General features: G+C 33.4%; 28 non-coding genes across 28 annotated transcripts; all 28 read right to left on the minus strand.

Annotated features, from left to right (window-relative positions):
- Positions 1 to 505: 505 nt before the first annotated feature.
- Positions 506 to 578, minus strand: TRNAQ-UUG (transfer RNA glutamine (anticodon UUG)). Its single transcript has one exon. It is a non-coding gene; the product is annotated as a tRNA-Gln (tRNA).
- A 535-nt stretch (positions 579 to 1113) lies between these two features.
- On the minus strand, positions 1114 to 1186 carry TRNAQ-UUG (transfer RNA glutamine (anticodon UUG)). The gene has a single exon. It is a non-coding gene; the product is annotated as a tRNA-Gln (tRNA).
- Positions 1187 to 2329: 1143 nt separating this feature from the next.
- On the minus strand, positions 2330 to 2402 carry TRNAR-UCG (transfer RNA arginine (anticodon UCG)). The gene has a single exon. It is a non-coding gene; the product is annotated as a tRNA-Arg (tRNA).
- A 535-nt stretch (positions 2403 to 2937) lies between these two features.
- TRNAR-UCG (transfer RNA arginine (anticodon UCG)) lies at positions 2938 to 3010 on the minus strand. Its single transcript has one exon. It is a non-coding gene; the product is annotated as a tRNA-Arg (tRNA).
- Positions 3011 to 4153: 1143 nt separating this feature from the next.
- Positions 4154 to 4226, minus strand: TRNAR-UCG (transfer RNA arginine (anticodon UCG)). Its single transcript has one exon. It is a non-coding gene; the product is annotated as a tRNA-Arg (tRNA).
- A 535-nt stretch (positions 4227 to 4761) lies between these two features.
- On the minus strand, positions 4762 to 4834 carry TRNAP-UGG (transfer RNA proline (anticodon UGG)). The gene has a single exon. It is a non-coding gene; the product is annotated as a tRNA-Pro (tRNA).
- A 525-nt stretch (positions 4835 to 5359) lies between these two features.
- On the minus strand, positions 5360 to 5432 carry TRNAR-UCG (transfer RNA arginine (anticodon UCG)). Its single transcript has one exon. It is a non-coding gene; the product is annotated as a tRNA-Arg (tRNA).
- Positions 5433 to 5967: 535 nt separating this feature from the next.
- Positions 5968 to 6040, minus strand: TRNAR-UCG (transfer RNA arginine (anticodon UCG)). Its single transcript has one exon. It is a non-coding gene; the product is annotated as a tRNA-Arg (tRNA).
- Positions 6041 to 6576: 536 nt separating this feature from the next.
- TRNAR-UCG (transfer RNA arginine (anticodon UCG)) lies at positions 6577 to 6649 on the minus strand. The gene has a single exon. It is a non-coding gene; the product is annotated as a tRNA-Arg (tRNA).
- A 535-nt stretch (positions 6650 to 7184) lies between these two features.
- On the minus strand, positions 7185 to 7257 carry TRNAP-UGG (transfer RNA proline (anticodon UGG)). The gene has a single exon. It is a non-coding gene; the product is annotated as a tRNA-Pro (tRNA).
- Positions 7258 to 7782: 525 nt separating this feature from the next.
- TRNAR-UCG (transfer RNA arginine (anticodon UCG)) lies at positions 7783 to 7855 on the minus strand. The gene has a single exon. It is a non-coding gene; the product is annotated as a tRNA-Arg (tRNA).
- Positions 7856 to 8390: 535 nt separating this feature from the next.
- On the minus strand, positions 8391 to 8463 carry TRNAR-UCG (transfer RNA arginine (anticodon UCG)). Its single transcript has one exon. It is a non-coding gene; the product is annotated as a tRNA-Arg (tRNA).
- A 536-nt stretch (positions 8464 to 8999) lies between these two features.
- Positions 9000 to 9072, minus strand: TRNAR-UCG (transfer RNA arginine (anticodon UCG)). The gene has a single exon. It is a non-coding gene; the product is annotated as a tRNA-Arg (tRNA).
- Positions 9073 to 9607: 535 nt separating this feature from the next.
- TRNAR-UCG (transfer RNA arginine (anticodon UCG)) lies at positions 9608 to 9680 on the minus strand. The gene has a single exon. It is a non-coding gene; the product is annotated as a tRNA-Arg (tRNA).
- Positions 9681 to 10215: 535 nt separating this feature from the next.
- TRNAP-UGG (transfer RNA proline (anticodon UGG)) lies at positions 10216 to 10288 on the minus strand. Its single transcript has one exon. It is a non-coding gene; the product is annotated as a tRNA-Pro (tRNA).
- A 536-nt stretch (positions 10289 to 10824) lies between these two features.
- On the minus strand, positions 10825 to 10897 carry TRNAR-UCG (transfer RNA arginine (anticodon UCG)). The gene has a single exon. It is a non-coding gene; the product is annotated as a tRNA-Arg (tRNA).
- A 535-nt stretch (positions 10898 to 11432) lies between these two features.
- TRNAR-UCG (transfer RNA arginine (anticodon UCG)) lies at positions 11433 to 11505 on the minus strand. Its single transcript has one exon. It is a non-coding gene; the product is annotated as a tRNA-Arg (tRNA).
- Positions 11506 to 12648: 1143 nt separating this feature from the next.
- TRNAR-UCG (transfer RNA arginine (anticodon UCG)) lies at positions 12649 to 12721 on the minus strand. Its single transcript has one exon. It is a non-coding gene; the product is annotated as a tRNA-Arg (tRNA).
- Positions 12722 to 13255: 534 nt separating this feature from the next.
- TRNAR-UCG (transfer RNA arginine (anticodon UCG)) lies at positions 13256 to 13328 on the minus strand. The gene has a single exon. It is a non-coding gene; the product is annotated as a tRNA-Arg (tRNA).
- A 536-nt stretch (positions 13329 to 13864) lies between these two features.
- TRNAR-UCG (transfer RNA arginine (anticodon UCG)) lies at positions 13865 to 13937 on the minus strand. The gene has a single exon. It is a non-coding gene; the product is annotated as a tRNA-Arg (tRNA).
- A 538-nt stretch (positions 13938 to 14475) lies between these two features.
- On the minus strand, positions 14476 to 14548 carry TRNAR-UCG (transfer RNA arginine (anticodon UCG)). Its single transcript has one exon. It is a non-coding gene; the product is annotated as a tRNA-Arg (tRNA).
- Positions 14549 to 15692: 1144 nt separating this feature from the next.
- TRNAR-UCG (transfer RNA arginine (anticodon UCG)) lies at positions 15693 to 15765 on the minus strand. Its single transcript has one exon. It is a non-coding gene; the product is annotated as a tRNA-Arg (tRNA).
- A 535-nt stretch (positions 15766 to 16300) lies between these two features.
- TRNAR-UCG (transfer RNA arginine (anticodon UCG)) lies at positions 16301 to 16373 on the minus strand. Its single transcript has one exon. It is a non-coding gene; the product is annotated as a tRNA-Arg (tRNA).
- A 535-nt stretch (positions 16374 to 16908) lies between these two features.
- Positions 16909 to 16981, minus strand: TRNAR-UCG (transfer RNA arginine (anticodon UCG)). The gene has a single exon. It is a non-coding gene; the product is annotated as a tRNA-Arg (tRNA).
- A 535-nt stretch (positions 16982 to 17516) lies between these two features.
- On the minus strand, positions 17517 to 17589 carry TRNAR-UCG (transfer RNA arginine (anticodon UCG)). Its single transcript has one exon. It is a non-coding gene; the product is annotated as a tRNA-Arg (tRNA).
- Positions 17590 to 18124: 535 nt separating this feature from the next.
- Positions 18125 to 18197, minus strand: TRNAR-UCG (transfer RNA arginine (anticodon UCG)). Its single transcript has one exon. It is a non-coding gene; the product is annotated as a tRNA-Arg (tRNA).
- A 536-nt stretch (positions 18198 to 18733) lies between these two features.
- On the minus strand, positions 18734 to 18806 carry TRNAR-UCG (transfer RNA arginine (anticodon UCG)). Its single transcript has one exon. It is a non-coding gene; the product is annotated as a tRNA-Arg (tRNA).
- Positions 18807 to 19340: 534 nt separating this feature from the next.
- TRNAR-UCG (transfer RNA arginine (anticodon UCG)) lies at positions 19341 to 19413 on the minus strand. Its single transcript has one exon. It is a non-coding gene; the product is annotated as a tRNA-Arg (tRNA).
- Between the last annotated feature and the right edge of the window lie 536 nt (positions 19414 to 19949).

A 19949-nucleotide genomic window follows, 5' to 3' on the forward strand; every position in this document is an offset into this window, starting at 1 on the left:
AGTTCCTGGAGCCTAGCAGAAAAAGTTTTTTTTTATACATTTTTAGGTGTTTTGTAAAAATGACCGAGTGCCCAAATTTATAAAAAAACATTTTCTTAATATTGTGTATTACAGTACTTAAATGTAGGTATGGATTCAAATCTCACTTCTGATAACATTTTCTCAATATTGTGTGTTGTGGTATTTAAATATAGGAGTGAAAAAGTTTTGTTATTTTTTAGATATTTACGGGTATTTAGTAAAAATGACCGAGTGCCCAGATTTAAGAATAAATATTTTCACAATATTGTGTGTTATGGTCTATAAATATAGGCATGGATTAAAATCTCACTTCTGGTAACTGCTGACTAGCCATATAAAAATATTCACTATCAATCATGTAGAAATATAGCCTATAACGACACCAAGTATGTCATCAAATTAAGAAAGCATCTGAACCTTAGCTGGTGCAACCAGGAAAGGACTCAAATGCTTAGAAGGTCATCTGAAGAGCACTTAAAAGCTGCAACCATGAAGGGACTCGAACCCTCCATCTTCTGATCCAAAGTCAGACGCCTTATCCATTAGGCCACACGGTCTCACTTGTCCCTAATTTTTGGAAAATGTTGAGTTCCTGGAGCCTAACAGAAAAAGGTTTTTTTTATACATTTTTAGGTGTTTTGTAAAAATGACCGAGTGCCCAAATTTATAAAAAAACATTTTCTTAATATTGTGTATTACAGTACTTAAATGTAGGTATGGATTCAAATCTCACTTCTGATAACATTTTCTCAATATTGTGTGTTGTGGTATTTAAATATAGGAGTGAAAAAGTTTTTTTTTTTTTTAGATATTTACGGGTATTTAGTAAAAATGACCGAGTGCCCAGATTTAAGAATAAATATTTTCACAATATTGTGTGTTATGGTCTATAAATATAGGCATGGATTAAAATCTCACTTCTGGTAACTGCTGACTAGCCATATAAAAATATTCACTATCAATCATGTAGAAATATAGCCTATAACGACACCAAGTATGTCATCAAATTAAGGAAGCATCTGAACCTTAGCTGGTGCAACCAGGAAAGGACTCAAATGCTTAGAAGGTCATCTGAAGAGCACTTAAAAGCTGCAACCATGAAGGGACTCGAACCCTCCATCTTCTGATCCAAAGTCAGACGCCTTATCCATTAGGCCACACGGTCTCACTTGTCCCTAATTTTTGGAAAATGTTGAGTTCCTGGAGCCTAACAGAAAAAGGTTTTTTTTATACATTTTTAGGTGTTTTGTAAAAATGACCGAGTGCCCAAATTTATAAAAAAACATTTTCTTAATATTGTGTATTACAGTACTTAAATGTAGGTATGGATTCAAATCTCACTTCTGATAACATTTTCTCAATATTGTGTGTTGTGGTATTTAAATATAGGAGTGAAAAAGTTTTTTTTTTTTTTAGATATTTACGGGTATTTAGTAAAAATGACCGAGTGCCCAGATTTAAGAATAAATATTTTCACAATATTGTGTGTTATGGTCTATAAATATAGGCATGGATTAAAATCTCACTTCTGGTAACTGCTGACTAGCCATATAAAAATATTCACTATCAATCATGTAAAAATCTAGCCTATAACGACACCAAGTATGTCATCAAATTAAGAAAGCATCTGAACCTTAGCTGTTGCAACCAGGAAAGGACTCAAATGCTTAGAAGGTCATCTGAAGAGCACTTAAAAGCTGCGACCATGAAGGGACTCGAACCCTCAATCTTCTGATCCCAAGTCAGACGACTTATCCTTTAGGCCACACGGTCTCACATGTTCCTAATTTTTGGAAAATTTTGAGTTCCTGGAGCCTAGCAGAAAAAGTTTTTTTTTATACATTTTTAGGTGTTTTGTAAAAATGACCGAGTGCCCAAATTTATAAAAAAACATTTTCTTAATATTGTGTATTACAGTACTTAAATGTAGGTATGGATTCAAATCTCACTTCTGATAACATTTTCTCAATATTGTGTGTTGTGGTATTTAAATATAGGAGTGAAAAAGTTTTGTTATTTTTTAGATATTTACGGGTATTTAGTAAAAATGACCGAGTGCCCAGATTTAAGAATAAATATTTTCACAATATTGTGTGTTATGGTCTATAAATATAGGCATGGATTAAAATCTCACTTCTGGTAACTGCTGACTAGCCATATAAAAATATTCACTATCAATCATGTAGAAACATAGCCTATAACGACACCAAGTATGTCATCAAATTAAGAAAGCATCTGAACCTTATCTGGTGCAACCAGGAAAGGACTCAAATGCTTAGAAGGTCATCTGAAGAGCACTTAAAAGCTGCAACCATGAAGGGACTCGAACCCTCAATCTTCTGATCCGAAGTCAGACGCCTTATCCATTAGGCCACACGGTCTCACATGTCCCTAATTTTTTGAAAATGTTGAGTTCCTGGAGCCTAACAGAAAAAGGTTTTTTTTATACATTTTTAGGTGTTTTGTAAAAATGACCGAGTGCCCAAATTTATAAAAAAACATTTTCTTAATATTGTGTATTACAGTACTTAAATGTAGGTATGGATTAAAATCTCACTTCTGATAACATTTTCTCAATATTATGTGTTGTGGTATTTAAATATAGGAGTGAAAAAGTTTTTTGTTTTTTTAGGTATTTACGGGTATTTAGTAAAAATGACCGAGTGCCCAGATTTAAGAATAAATATTTTCACAATATTGTGTGTTATGGTCTATAAATATAGGCATGGATTAAAATCTCACTTCTGGTAACTGCTGACTAGCCATATAAAAATATTCACTATCAATCATGTAGAAATATAGCCTATAACGACACCAAGTATGTCATCAAATTAAGAAAGCATCTGAACCTTAGCTGTTGCAACCAGGAAAGGACTCAAATGCTTAGAAGGTCATCTGAAGAGCACTTAAAATCTGCGACCATGAAGGGACTCGAACCCTCAATCTTCTGATTCGAAGTCAGACGCCTTATCCATTAGGCCACACGGTCTCACATGCTCCTAATTTTTGGAAAATGTTGAGTTCCTGGAGCCTAGCAGAAAAAGATTTATTTTATACATTTTTAGGTATTTTGTAAAAATGACCGAGTGTCCAAATGTATAAAAAAGCATTTTCTTAATATTGTGTATTACAGTCCTTTAATATAGGTATGGATTCAAATCTCACTTCTGTTAACATTTTCTCAATATTGTGTGTTGTGGTATTTAAATATAGGAGTGAAAAAGTTTTTTGTTTTTTTAGATATTTACGGGTATTTAGTAAAAATGACCGAGTGCCCAGATTTAAGAATAAATATTTTCACAATATTGTGTGTTATGGTCTATAAATATAGGCATGGATTAAAATCTCACTTCTGGTAACTGCTGACTAGCCATATAAAAATATTCACTATCAATCATGTAAAAATCTAGCCTATAACGACACCAAGTATGTCATCAAATTAAGAAAGCATCTGAACCTTAGCTGTTGCAACCAGGAAAGGACTCAAATGCTTAGAAGGTCATCTGAAGAGCACTTAAAAGCTGCGACCATGAAGGGACTCGAACCCTCAATCTTCTGATCCCAAGTCAGACGACTTATCCTTTAGGCCACACGGTCTCACATGTTCCTAATTTTTGGAAAATTTTGAGTTCCTGGAGCCTAGCAGAAAAAGTTTTTTTTTATACATTTTTAGGTGTTTTGTAAAAATGACCGAGTGCCCAAATTTATAAAAAAACATTTTCTTAATATTGTGTATTACAGTACTTAAATGTAGGTATGGATTCAAATCTCACTTCTGATAACATTTTCTCAATATTGTGTGTTGTGGTATTTAAATATAGGAGTGAAAAAGTTTTGTTATTTTTTAGATATTTACGGGTATTTAGTAAAAATGACCGAGTGCCCAGATTTAAGAATAAATATTTTCACAATATTGTGTGTTATGGTCTATAAATATAGGCATGGATTAAAATCTCACTTCTGGTAACTGCTGACTAGCCATATAAAAATATTCACTATCAATCATGTAGAAACATAGCCTATAACGACACCAAGTATGTCATCAAATTAAGAAAGCATCTGAACCTTATCTGGTGCAACCAGGAAAGGACTCAAATGCTTAGAAGGTCATCTGAAGAGCACTTAAAAGCTGCAACCATGAAGGGACTCGAACCCTCAATCTTCTGATCCGAAGTCAGACGCCTTATCCATTAGGCCACACGGTCTCACATGTCCCTAATTTTTTGAAAATGTTGAGTTCCTGGAGCCTAACAGAAAAAGGTTTTTTTTATACATTTTTAGGTGTTTTGTAAAAATGACCGAGTGCCCAAATTTATAAAAAAACATTTTCTTAATATTGTGTATTACAGTACTTAAATGTAGGTATGGATTCAAATCTCACTTCTGATAACATTTTCTCAATATTATGTGTTGTGGTATTTAAATATAGGAGTGAAAAAGTTTTTTGTTTTTTTAGGTATTTACGGGTATTTAGTAAAAATGACCGAGTGCCCAGATTTAAGAATAAATATTTTCACAATATTGTGTGTTATGGTCTATAAATATAGGCATGGATTAAAATCTCACTTCTGGTAACTGCTGACTAGCCATATAAAAATATTCACTATCAATCATGTAGAAATATAGCCTATAACGACACCAAGTATGTCATCAAATTAAGAAAGCATCTGAACCTTAGCTGGTGCAACCAGGAAAGGACTAAAATGCTTAGAAGGTCATCTGAAGAGCACTTAAAAGCTGCGACCATGAAGGGACTCGAACCCTCAATCTTCTGATCCCAAGTCAGACGCCTTATCCTTTAGGCCACACGGTCTCACATGTTCCTAATTTTTGGAAAATTTTGAGTTCCTGGAGCCTAGCAGAAAAAGTTTTTTTTTATACATTTTTAGGTGTTTTGTAAAAATGACCGAGTGCCCAAATTTATAAAAAAACATTTTCTTAATATTGTGTATTACAGTACTTAAATGTAGGTATGGATTCAAATCTCACTTCTGATAACATTTTCTCAATATTGTGTGTTGTGGTATTTAAATATAGGAGTGAAAAAGTTTTTTTTTTTTTTAGATATTTACGGGTATTTAGTAAAAATGACCGAGTGCCCAGATTTAAGAATAAATATTTTCACAATATTGTGTGTTATGGTCTATAAATATAGGCATGGATTAAAATCTCACTTCTGGTAACTGCTGACTAGCCATATAAAAATATTCACTATCAATCATGTAAAAATCTAGCCTATAACGACACCAAGTATGTCATCAAATTAAGAAAGCATCTGAACCTTAGCTGTTGCAACCAGGAAAGGACTCAAATGCTTAGAAGGTCATCTGAAGAGCTGCGACCATGAAGGGACTCGAACTCTCAATCTTCTGATCCGAAGTCAGACGCCTTATCCATTAGGCCACACGGTCTCACATGTTCCTAATTTTTGGAAAATGTTGAGTTCCTGGAGCCTAGCAGAAAAAGATTTATTTTATACATTTTTAGGTATTTTGTAAAAATGACCGAGTGCCCAAATGTATAAAAAAGCATTTTCTTAATATTGTGTATTACAGTCCTTTAATATAGGTATGGATTCAAATCTCACTTCTGATAACATTTTCTCAATATTGTGTGTTGTGGTATTTAAATATAGGAGTGAAAAAGTTTTGTTATTTTTTAGATATTTACGGGTATTTAGTAAAAATGACCGAGTGCCCAGATTTAAGAATAAATATTTTCACAATATTGTGTGTTATGGTCTATAAATATAGGCATGGATTAAAATCTCACTTCTGGTAACTGCTGACTAGCCATATAAAAATATTCACTATCAATCATGTAGAAATATAGCCTATAACGACACCAAGTATGTCATCAAATTAAGAAAGCATCTGAACCTTAGCTGGTGCAACCAGGAAAGGACTCAAATGCTTAGAAGGTCATCTGAAGAGCACTTAAAAGCTGCAACCATGAAGGGACTCGAACCCTCAATCTTCTGATCCGAAGTCAGACGCCTTATCCATTAGGCCACACGGTCTCACTTGTCCCTAATTTTTGGAAAATGTTGAGTTCCTGGAGCCTAGCAGAAAAAGATTTTTTTTATACATTTTTAGGTATTTTGTAAAAATGACCGAGTGCCCAAATGTATAAAAAAGCATTTTCTTAATATTGTGTATTACAGTTCTTTAATATAGGTATGGATTCAAATCTCACTTCTGATAACATTTTCTCAATATTGTGTGTTGTGGTATTTAAATATAGGAGTGAAAAAGTTTTGTTTTTTTTTTAGATATTTACGGGTATTTAGTAAAAATGACCGAGTGCCCAGATTTAAGAATAAATATTTTCACAATATTGTGTGTTATGGTCTATAAATATAGGCATGGATTAAAATCTCACTTCTGGTAACTGCTGACTAGCCATATAAAAATATTCACTATCAATCATGTAGAAATATAGCCTATAACGACACCAAGTATGTCATCAAATTAAGAAAGCATCTGAACCTTAGCTGGTGCAACCAGGAAAGGACTCAAATGCTTAGAAGGTCATCTGAAGAGCACTTAAAAGCTGCAACCATGAAGGGACTCGAACCCTCACTCTTCTGATCCGAAGTCAGACGCCTTATCCATTAGGCCACACGGTCTCACTTGTCCCTAATTTTTTGAAAATGTTGAGTTCCTGGAGCCTAACAGAAAAAGGTTTTTTTTATACATTTTTAGGTGTTTTGTAAAAATGACCGAGTGCCCAAATTTATAAAAAAACATTTTCTTAATATTGTGTATTACAGTACTTAAATGTAGGTATGGATTCAAATCTCACTTCTGATAACACTTTCTCAATATTGTGTGTTGTGGTATTTAAATATAGGAGTGAAAAAGTTTTTTGTTTTTTTAGGTATTTACGGGTATTTAGTAAAAATGACCGAGTGCCCAGATTTAAGAATAAATATTTTCACAATATTGTGTGTTATGGTCTATAAATATAGGCATGGATTAAAATCTCACTTCTGGTAACTGCTGACTAGCCATATAAAAATATTCACTATCAATCATGTAGAAATATAGCCTATAACGACACCAAGTATGTCATCAAATTAAGAAAGCATCTGAACCTTAGCTGGTGCAACCAGGAAAGGACTAAAATGCTTAGAAGGTCATCTGAAGAGCACTTAAAAGCTGCGACCATGAAGGGACTCGAACCCTCAATCTTCTGATCCCAAGTCAGACGCCTTATCCTTTAGGCCACACGGTCTCACATGTTCCTAATTTTTGGAAAATTTTGAGTTCCTGGAGCCTAGCAGAAAAAGTTTTTTTTTATACATTTTTAGGTGTTTTGTAAAAATGACCGAGTGCCCAAATTTATAAAAAAACATTTTCTTAATATTGTGTATTACAGTACTTAAATGTAGGTATGGATTCAAATCTCACTTCTGATAACATTTTCTCAATATTGTGTGTTGTGGTATTTAAATATAGGAGTGAAAAAGTTTTTTTTTTTTTTAGATATTTACGGGTATTTAGTAAAAATGACCGAGTGCCCAGATTTAAGAATAAATATTTTCACAATATTGTGTGTTATGGTCTATAAATATAGGCATGGATTAAAATCTCACTTCTGGTAACTGCTGACTAGCCATATAAAAATATTCACTATCAATCATGTAAAAATCTAGCCTATAACGACACCAAGTATGTCATCAAATTAAGAAAGCATCTGAACCTTAGCTGTTGCAACCAGGAAAGGACTCAAATGCTTAGAAGGTCATCTGAAGAGCTGCGACCATGAAGGGACTCGAACTCTCAATCTTCTGATCCGAAGTCAGACGCCTTATCCATTAGGCCACACGGTCTCACATGTTCCTAATTTTTGGAAAATGTTGAGTTCCTGGAGCCTAGCAGAAAAAGATTTATTTTATACATTTTTAGGTATTTTGTAAAAATGACCGAGTGCCCAAATGTATAAAAAAGCATTTTCTTAATATTGTGTATTACAGTCCTTTAATATAGGTATGGATTCAAATCTCACTTCTGATAACATTTTCTCAATATTGTGTGTTGTGGTATTTAAATATAGGAGTGAAAAAGTTTTGTTATTTTTTAGATATTTACGGGTATTTAGTAAAAATGACCGAGTGCCCAGATTTAAGAATAAATATTTTCACAATATTGTGTGTTATGGTCTATAAATATAGGCATGGATTAAAATCTCACTTCTGGTAACTGCTGACTAGCCATATAAAAATATTCACTATCAATCATGTAGAAATATAGCCTATAACGACACCAAGTATGTCATCAAATTAAGAAAGCATCTGAACCTTAGCTGGTGCAACCAGGAAAGGACTCAAATGCTTAGAAGGTCATCTGAAGAGCACTTAAAAGCTGCAACCATGAAGGGACTCGAACCCTCAATCTTCTGATCCGAAGTCAGACGCCTTATCCATTAGGCCACACGGTCTCACTTGTCCCTAATTTTTGGAAAATGTTGAGTTCCTGGAGCCTAGCAGAAAAAGATTTTTTTTATACATTTTTAGGTATTTTGTAAAAATGACCGAGTGCCCAAATGTATAAAAAAGCATTTTCTTAATATTGTGTATTACAGTTCTTTAATATAGGTATGGATTCAAATCTCACTTCTGATAACATTTTCTCAATATTGTGTGTTGTGGTATTTAAATATAGGAGTGAAAAAGTTTTGTTTTTTTTTTAGATATTTACGGGTATTTAGTAAAAATGACCGAGTGCCCAGATTTAAGAATAAATATTTTCACAATATTGTGTGTTATGGTCTATAAATATAGGCATGGATTAAAATCTCACTTCTGGTAACTGCTGACTAGCCATATAAAAATATTCACTATCAATCATGTAGAAATATAGCCTATAACGACACCAAGTATGTCATCAAATTAAGAAAGCATCTGAACCTTAGCTGGTGCAACCAGGAAAGGACTCAAATGCTTAGAAGGTCATCTGAAGAGCACTTAAAAGCTGCAACCATGAAGGGACTCGAACCCTCACTCTTCTGATCCGAAGTCAGACGCCTTATCCATTAGGCCACACGGTCTCACTTGTCCCTAATTTTTGGAAAATGTTGAGTTCCTGGAGCCTAACAGAAAAAGGTTTTTTTTATACATTTTTAGGTGTTTTGTAAAAATGACCGAGTGCCCAAATTTATAAAAAAACATTTTCTTAATATTGTGTATTACAGTACTTAAATGTAGGTATGGATTCAAATCTCACTTCTGATAACACTTTCTCAATATTGTGTGTTGTGGTATTTAAATATAGGAGTGAAAAAGTTTTTTGTTTTTTTAGGTATTTACGGGTATTTAGTAAAAATGACCGAGTGCCCAGATTTAAGAATAAATATTTTCACAATATTGTGTGTTATGGTCTATAAATATAGGCATGGATTAAAATCTCACTTCTGGTAACTGCTGACTAGCCATATAAAAATATTCACTATCAATCATGTAGAAATATAGCCTATAACGACACCAAGTATGTCATCAAATTAAGAAAGCATCTGAACCTTAGCTGTTGCAACCAGGAAAGGACTCAAATGCTTAGAAGGTCATCTGAAGAGCACTTAAAATCTGCGACCATGAAGGGACTCGAACCCTCAATCTTCTGATTCGAAGTCAGACGCCTTATCCATTAGGCCACACGGTCTCACATGCTCCTAATTTTTGGAAAATGTTGAGTTCCTGGAGCCTAGCAGAAAAAGATTTATTTTATACATTTTTAGGTATTTTGTAAAAATGACCGAGTGTCCAAATGTATAAAAAAGCATTTTCTTAATATTGTGTATTACAGTCCTTTAATATAGGTATGGATTCAAATCTCACTTCTGTTAACATTTTCTCAATATTGTGTGTTGTGGTATTTAAATATAGGAGTGAAAAAGTTTTTTGTTTTTTTAGATATTTACGGGTATTTAGTAAAAATGACCGAGTGCCCAGATTTAAGAATAAATATTTTCACAATATTGTGTGTTATGGTCTATAAATATAGGCATGGATTAAAATCTCACTTCTGGTAACTGCTGACTAGCCATATAAAAATATTCACTATCAATCATGTAAAAATCTAGCCTATAACGACACCAAGTATGTCATCAAATTAAGAAAGCATCTGAACCTTAGCTGTTGCAACCAGGAAAGGACTCAAATGCTTAGAAGGTCATCTGAAGAGCACTTAAAAGCTGCGACCATGAAGGGACTCGACCCCTCAATCTTCTGATCCCAAGTCAGACGCCTTATCCATTAGGCCACACGGTCTCACTTGTCCCTAATTTTTGGAAAATGTTGAGTTCCTGGAGCCTAGCAGAAAAAGATTTTTTTTATACATTTTTAGGTATTTTGTAAAAATGACCGAGTGCCCAAATGTATAAAAAAGCATTTTCTTAATATTGTGTATTACAGTTCTTTAATATAGGTATGGATTCAAATCTCACTTCTGATAACATTTTCTCAATATTGTGTGTTGTGGTATTTAAATATAGGAGTGAAAAAGTTTTGGTTTTTTTTTAGATATTTACGGGTATTTAGTAAAAATGACCGAGTGCCCAGATTTAAGAATAAATATTTTCACAATATTGTGTGTTATGGTCTATAAATATAGGCATGGATTAAAATCTCACTTCTGGTAACTGCTGACTAGCCATATAAAAATATTCACTATCAATCATGTAGAAATATAGCCTATAACGACACCAAGTATGTCATCAAATTAAGAAAGCATCTGAACCTTAGCTGGTGCAACCAGGAAAGGACTCAAATGCTTAGAAGGTCATCTGAAGAGCACTTAAAAGCTGCAACCATGAAGGGACTCGAACCCTCACTCTTCTGATCCGAAGTCAGACGCCTTATCCATTAGGCCACACGGTCTCACTTGTCCCTAATTTTTGGAAAATGTTGAGTTCCTGGAGCCTAACAGAAAAAGGTTTTTTTTATACATTTTTAGGTGTTTTGTAAAAATGACCGAGTGCCCAAATTTATAAAAAAACATTTTCTTAATATTGTGTATTACAGTACTTAAATGTAGGTATGGATTCAAATCTCACTTCTGATAACACTTTCTCAATATTGTGTGTTGTGGTATTTAAATATAGGAGTGAAAAAGTTTTTTGTTTTTTTAGGTATTTACGGGTATTTAGTAAAAATGACCGAGTGCCCAGATTTAAGAATAAATATTTTCACAATATTGTGTGTTATGGTCTATAAATATAGGCATGGATTAAAATCTCACTTCTGGTAACTGCTGACTAGCCATATAAAAATATTCACTATCAATCATGTAGAAATATAGCCTATAACGACACCAAGTATGTCATCAAATTAAGAACGCATCTGAACCTTAGCAGTTGCAACCAGGAAAGGACTCAAATGCTTAGAAGGTCATCTGAAGAGCACTTAATAGCTGCAACCATGAAGGGACTTGAACCCTCAATCTTCTGATCCGAAGTCAGACGCCTTATCCATTAGGCCACACGGTCTCACATGTTCCTAATTTTTGGAAAATGTTGAGTTCCTGGAGCCTAGCAGAAAAAGATTTATTTTATACATTTTTAGGTATTTTGTAAAAATGACCGAGTGCCCAAATGTATAAAAAAGCATTTTCTTAATATTGTGTATTACAGTCCTTTAATATAGGTATGGATTCAAATCTCACTTCTGTTAACATTTTCTCAATATTGTGTGTTGTGGTATTTAAATATAGGAGTGAAAAAGTTTTTTGTTTTTTTAGATATTTACGGGTATTTAGTAAAAATGACCGAGTGCCCAGATTTAAGAATAAATATTTTCACAATATTGTGTGTTATGGTCTATAAATATAGGCATGGATTAAAATCTCACTTCTGGTAACTGCTGACTAGCCATATAAAAATATTCACTATCAATCATGTAAAAATCTAGCCTATAACGACACCAAGTATGTCATCAAATTAAGAAAGCATCTGAACCTTAGCTGTTGCAACCAGGAAAGGACTCAAATTCTTAAAAGGACATCTGAAGAGCACTTAAAAGCTGCGACCATGAAGGGACTCGAAATCTCAATCTTCTGATCCAAAGTCAGACACCTTATCCATTAGGCCACACGGTCTCACATGTTCCTAATTTTTGGAAAATGTTGAGTTCCTGGAGCCTAACAGAAAAAGGTTTTTTTTATACATTTTTAGGTGTTTTGTAAAAATGACCGAGTGCCCAAATTTATAAAAAAACATTTTCTTAATATTGTGTATTACAGTACTTAAATGTAGGTATGGATTCAAATCTCACTTCTGATAACATTTTCTCAATATTGTGTGTTGTGGTATTTAAATATAGGAGTGAAAAAGTATTGTTATTTTTTAGATATTTACGGGTATTTAGTAAAAATGACCGAGTGCCCAGATTTAAGAATAAATATTTTCACAATATTGTGTGTTATGGTCTATAAATATAGGCATGGATTAAAATCTCACTTCTGGTAACTAATGACTAGTCATATAAAAATATTCACTATCAATCATGTAGAAATATAGCCTATAACGACACCAAGTATGTCATCAAATTAAGAAAGCATCTGAACCTTAGCTGTTGCAACCAGGAAAGGACTCAAATGCTTAGAAGGTCATCTGAAGAGCACTTAAAATCTGCGACCATGAAGGGACTTGAACCCTCAATCTTCTGATCCGAAGTCAGACGCCTTATCCATTAGGCCACACGGTCTCACATATTCCTAATTTTTGGAAAATGTTGAGTTCCTGGAGCCTAGCAGAAAAAGATTTATTTTATACATTTTTAGGTATTTTGTAAAAATGACCGAGTGCCCAAATGTATAAAAAAACATTTTCTTAATATTGTGTATTACAGTACTTAAATGTAGGTATGGATTCAAATCTCACTTCTGATAACATTTTCTCAATATTGTGTGTTGTGGTATTTAAATGTAGGAGTGAAAAAGTTTTTTTTTTTTTTAGATACTTACGGGTATTTAGTCAAAATGACCGAGTGCCCAGATTTAAGAATAAATATTTTCACAATATTGTGTGCTATGGTCTATAAATATAGGCATGGATTAAAATCTCACTTCTGGTAACTAATGACTAGTCATATAAAATATTCACTATCAATCATGTAGAAATATAGCCTATAACGACACCAAGTATGTCATCAAATTAAGAAAGCATCTGAACCTTAGCTGTTGCAACCAGGAAAGGACTCAAATGCTTAGAAGGTCATCTGAAGAGCACTTAAAATCTGCGACCATGAAAGGACTCGAACCCTCAATCTTCTGATCCGAAGTCAGACGCCTTATCCATTAGGCCACACGGTCTCACATGTTCCTAATTTTTGGAAAATGTTGAGCTCCTGGAGCCTAGCAGAAAAAGATTTATTTTATACATTTTTAGGTATTTTGTAAAAATGACCGAGTGCCCAAATGTATAAAAAAAGCATTTTCTTAATATTGTGTATTACAGTACTTAAATATAGGTATGGATTCAAATCTCACTTCTGATAACATTTTCTCAATATTGTGTGTTGTGGTATTTAAATATAGGAGTGAAAAAGTTTTTGTTTTTTTTAGATATTTAAGGGTATTTAGTAAAAATGACTGAGTGCCCAGATTTAAGAATAAATATTTTCACAATATTGTGTGTTATGGTCTATAAATATAGGCATGGATTAAAATCTCACTTCTGGTAACTAATGACTAGTCATATAAAAATATTCACTATCAATCATGTAGAAATATAGCCTATAACGACACCAAGTATGTCATCAAATTAAGAAAGCATCTGAACCTTAGCTGTTGCAACCAGGAAAGGACTCAAATGCTTAGAAGGTCATCTGAAGAGCACTTAAAATCTGCAACCATGAAGGGACTTGAACCCTCAATCTTCTGATCCGAAGTCAGACGCCTTATCCATTAGGCCACACGGTCTCACATATTCCTAATTTTTGGAAAATGTTGAGTTCCTGGAGCCTAGCAGAAAAAGATTTTTTTTATACATTTTTAGGTATTTTGTAAAAATGACCGAGTGCCCAAATGTATAAAAAAACATTTTCTTAATATTGTGTATTACAGTACTTAAATGTAGGTATGGATTCAAATCTCACTTCTGATAACATTTTCTCAATATTGTGTGTTGTGGTATTTAAATGTAGGAGTGAAAAAGTTTTTTTTTTTTTTTTTAGATACTTACGGGTATTTAGTCAAAATGACCGAGTGCCCAGATTTAAGAATAAATATTTTCACAATATTGTGTGTTATGGTCTATAAATATAGGCATGGATTAAAATCTCACTTCTGGTAACTAATGACTAGTCATATAAAAATATTCACTATCAATCATGTAGAAATATAGCCTATAACGACACCAAGTATGTCATCAAATTAAGAAAGCATCTGAACCTTAGCTGTTGCAACCAGGAAAGGACTCAAATGCTTAGAAGGTCATCTGAAGAGCACTTAAAATCTGCGACCATGAAGGGACTCGAACCCTCAATCTTCTGATCCGAAGTCAGACGCCTTATCCATTAGGCCACACGGTCTCACATGTTCCTAATTTTTGGAAAATGTTGAGCTCCTGGAGCCTAGCAGAAAAAGATTTATTTTATACATTTTTAGGTATTTTGCAAAAATGACCGAGTGCCCAAATGTATAAAAAAACATTTTCTTAATATTGTGTATTACAGTACTTAAATGTAGGTATGGATTCAAATCTCACTTCTGATAACATTTTCTCAATATTGTGTGTTGTGGTATTTAAATGTAGGAGTGAAAAAGTTTTTGTTTTTTTTAGATACTTACGGGTATTTAGTCAAAATGACCGAGTGCCCAGATTTAAGAATAAATATTTTCACAATATTGTGTGCTATGGTCTATAAATATAGGCATGGATTAAATTCTCACTTCTGGTAACTAATGACTAGCCATATAAAAATATTCACTATCAATCATGTAGAAATATAGCCTATAACGACACCAAGTATGTCATCAAATTAAGAAAGCATCTGAACCTTAGCTGTTGCAACCAGGAAAAAACTCAAATGCTTAGAAGGTCATCTGAAGAGCACTTAAAAGCTGCGACCTTGAAGGGACTCGAACCCTCAATCCTCTGATTTGAAGTCAGACGCCTTATCCATTAGGCCACACGGTCTCACATATTCCTAATTTTTGGAAAATGTTGAGTTCCTGGAGCCTAGCAGAAAAAGATTTTTTTTATACATTTTTAGGTATTTTGTAAAAATGACCGAGTGCCCAAATGTATAAAAAAACATTTTCTTAATATTGTGTATTACAGTACTTAAATGTAGGTATGGATTCAAATCTCACTTCTGATAACATTTTCTCAATATTGTGTGTTGTGGTATTTAAATGTAGGAGTGAAAAAGTTTTTTTTTTTTTTTAGATACTTACGGGTATTTAGTCAAAATGACCGAGTGCCCAGATTTAAGAATAAATATTTTCACAATATTGTGTGCTATGGTCTATAAATATAGGCATGGATTAAAATCTCACTTCTGGTAACTAATGACTAGTCATATAAAAATATTCACTATCAATCATGTAGAAATATAGCCTATAACGACACCAAGTATGTCATCAAATTAAGAAAGCATCTGAACCTTAGCTGTTGCAACCAGGAAAGGACTCAAATGCTTAGAAGGTCATCTGAAGAGCACTTAAAATCTGCGACCATGAAGGGACTCGAACCCTCAATCTTCTGATCCGAAGTCAGACGCCTTATCCATTAGGCCACACGGTCTCACATGTTCCTAATTTTTGGAAAATGTTGAGCTCCTGGAGCCTAGCAGAAAAAGATTTATTTTATACATTTTTAGGTATTTTGCAAAAATGACCGAGTGCCCAAATGTATAAAAAAACATTTTCTTAATATTGTGTATTACAGTACTTAAATGTAGGTATGGATTCAAATCTCACTTCTGATAACATTTTCTCAATATTGTGTGTTGTGGTATTTAAATGTAGGAGTGAAAAAGTTTTTTTTTTTTTTAGATACTTACGGGTATTTAGTCAAAATGACCGAGTGCCCAGATTTAAGAATAAATATTTTCACAATATTGTGTGCTATGGTCTATAAATATAGGCATGGATTAAAATCTCACTTCTGGTAACTAATGACTAGCCATATAAAAATATTCACTATCAATCATGTAGAAATATAGCCTATAACGACACCAAGTATGTCATCAAATTAAGAAAGCATCTGAACCTTAGCTGTTGCAACCAGGAAAAAACTCAAATGCTTAGAAGGTCATCTGAAGAGCACTTAAAAGCTGCGACCATGAAGGGACTCGAACCCTCAATCTTCTGATTCGAAGTCAGACGCCTTATCCATTAGGCCACACGGTCTCACATGTTCCTAATTTTTGGAAAATGTTGAGCTCCTGGAGCCTAGCAGAAAAAGATTTATTTTATACATTTTTAGGTATTTTGTAAAAATGACCGAGTGCCCAAATGTATAAAAAAAGCATTTTCTTAATATTGTGTATTACAGTACTTAAATGTAGGTATGGATTCAAATCTCACTTCTGATAACATTTTCTCAATATTGTGTGTTGTGGTATTTAAATGTAGGAGTGAAAAAGTTTTTTTTTTTTTAGATACTTACGGGTATTTAGTCAAAATGACCGAGTGCCCAGATTTAAGAATAAATATTTTCACAATATTGTGTGCTATGGTCTATAAATATAGGCATGGATTAAAATCTCACTTCTGGTAACTAATGACTAGTCATATAAAAATATTCACTATCAATCATGTAGAAATATAGCCTATAACGACACCAAGTATGTCATCAAATTAAGAAAGCATCTGAACCTTAGCTGTTGCAACCAGGAAAGGACTCAAATGCTTAGAAGGTCATCTGAAGAGCACTTAAAATCTGCGACCATGAAGGGACTCGAACCCTCAATCTTCTGATCCGAAGTCAGACGCCTTATCCATTAGGCCACACGGTCTCACATGTTCCTAATTTTTGGAAAATGTTGAGCTCCTGGAGCCTAGCAGAAAAAGATTTATTTTATACATTTTTAGGTATTTTGTAAAAATGACCGAGTGCCCAAATGTATAAAAAAACATTTTCTTAATATTGTGTATTACAGTACTTAAATGTAGGTATGGATTCAAATCTCACTTCTGATAACATTTTCTCAATATTGTGTGTTGTGGTATTTAAATGTAGGAGTGAAAAAGTTTTTTTTTTTTTTAGATACTTACGGGTATTTAGTCAAAATGACCGAGTGCCCAGATTTAAGAATAAATATTTTCACAATATTGTGTGCTATGGTCTATAAATATAGGCATGGATTAAAATCTCACTTCTGGTAACTAATGACTAGCCATATAAAAATATTCACTATCAATCATGTAGAAATATAGCCTATAACGACACCAAGTATGTCATCAAATTAAGAAAGCATCTGAACCTTAGCTGTTGCAACCAGGAAAAAACTGAAATGCTTAGAAGGTCATCTGAAGAGCACTTAAAAGCTGCGACCATGAAGGGACTCGAACCCTCAATCTTCTGATTCGAAGTCAGACGCCTTATCCATTAGGCCACACGGTCTCACATGTTCCTAATTTTTGGAAAATGTTGAGCTCCTGGAGCCTAGCAGAAAAAGATTTATTTTATACATTTTTAGGTATTTTGTAAAAATGACCGAGTGCCCAAATGTATAAAAAAACATTTTCTTAATATTGTGTATTACAGTACTTAAATGTAGGTATGGATTCAAATCTCACTTCTGATAACATTTTCTCAATATTGTGTGTTGTGGTATTTAAATGTAGGAGTGAAAAAGTTTTTTTTTTTTTTAGATACTTACGGGTATTTAGTCAAAATGACCGAGTGCCCAGATTTAAGAATAAATATTTTCACAATATTGTGTGCTATGGTCTATAAATATAGGCATGGATTAAAATCTCACTTCTGGTAACTAATGACTAGCCATATAAAAATATTCACTATCAATCATGTAGAAATATAGCCTATAACGACACCAAGTATGTCATCAAATTAAGAAAGCATCTGAACCTTAGCTGTTGCAACCAGGAAAAAACTGAAATGCTTAGAAGGTCATCTGAAGAGCACTTAAAAGCTGCGACCATGAAGGGACTCGAACCCTCAATCTTCTGATTCGAAGTCAGACGCCTTATCCATTAGGCCACACGGTCTCACATGTTCCTAATTTTTGGAAAATGTTGAGCTCCTGGAGCCTAGCAGAAAAAGATTTATTTTATACATTTTTAGGTATTTTGTAAAAATGACCGAGTGCCCAAATGTATAAAAAAAGCATTTTCTTAATATTGTGTATTACAGTACTTAAATGTAGGTATGGATTCAAATCTCACTTCTGATAACATTTTCTCAATATTGTGTGTTGTGGTATTTAAATATAGGAGTGAAAAAGTTTTTGTTTTTTTTAGATATTTACGGGTATTTAGTAAAAATGACCGAGTGCCCAGATTTAAGAATAAATATTTTCACAATATTGTGTGTTATGGTCTATAAATATAGGCATGGATTAAAATCTCACTTCTGGTAACTGCTGACTAGCCATATAAAAATATTCACTATCAATCATGTAGAAATATAGCCTATAACGACACCAAGTATGTCATCAAATTAAGAAAGCATCTGAACCTTAGCTGTTGCAACCAGGAAAGGACTCAAATGCTTAGAAGGTCATCTGAAGAGCACTTAAAATCTGCGACCATGAAGGGACTCGAACCCTCAATCTTCTGATCCGAAGTCAGACGCCTTATCCATTAGGCCACACGGTCTCACATGTTCCTAATTTTTGGAAAATGTTGAGCTCCTGGAGCCTAGCAGAAAAAGATTTATTTTATACATTTTTAGGTATTTTGTAAAAATGACCGAGTGCCCAAATGTATAAAAAAACATTTTCTTAATATTGTGTATTACAGTACTTAAATGTAGGTATGGATTCAAATCTCACTTCTGATAACATTTTCTCAATATTGTGTGTTGTGGTATTTAAATGTAGGAGTGAAAAAGTTTTTTTTTTTTTAGATACTTACGGGTATTTAGTCAAAATGACCGAGTGCCCAGATTTAAGAATAAATATTTTCACAATATTGTGTGCTATGGTCTATAAATATAGGCATGGATTAAAATCTCACTTCTGGTAACTAATGACTAGCCATATAAAAATATTCACTATCAATCATGTAGAAATATAGCCTATAACGACACCAAGTATGTCATCAAATTAAGAAAGCATCTGAACCTTAGCTGTTGCAACCAGGAAAAAACTGAAATGCTTAGAAGGTCATCTGAAGAGCACTTAAAATCTGCGACCATGAAGGGACTCGAACCCTCAATCTTCTGATCCGAAGTCAGACGCCTTATCCATTAGGCCACACGGTCTCACATGTTCCTAATTTTTGGAAAATGTTGAGTTCCTGGAGCCTAGCAGAAAAAGATTTTTTTTATACATTTTTAGGTATTTTGTAAAAATGACCGAGTGCCCAAATTTATAAAAAAAACATTTTCTTAATATTGTGTATTACAGTACTTAAATATAGGTATGGATTCAAATCTCACTTCTGATAACATTTTCTCAATATTGTGTGTTGTGGTATTTAAATATAGGAGTGAAAAAGTTTTGTTTTTTTTTAGATATTTACGGGTATTTAGTAAAAATGATCGTGTGCCCAGATTTAAGAATAAATATTTTCACAATATTGTGTGTTATTGTCTATAAATATAGGCATGGATTAAAATCTCACTTCTGGTAACTGCTGACTAGCCATATAAAAATATTCACTATCAATCATGTAGAAATATAGCCTATAACGACACCAAGTATGTCATCAAATTAAGAAAGCATCTAAAACTTAGCTGTTGCAACCAGGAACGGACTCAAATGCTTAGAAGGTCATCTGAAGAGCACTTAAAAGCTG

Source organism: Rhinoderma darwinii, chromosome 3, assembly GCF_050947455.1.
Source record: "Rhinoderma darwinii isolate aRhiDar2 chromosome 3, aRhiDar2.hap1, whole genome shotgun sequence".
NCBI lineage: Eukaryota > Metazoa > Chordata > Amphibia > Anura > Rhinodermatidae > Rhinoderma > Rhinoderma darwinii.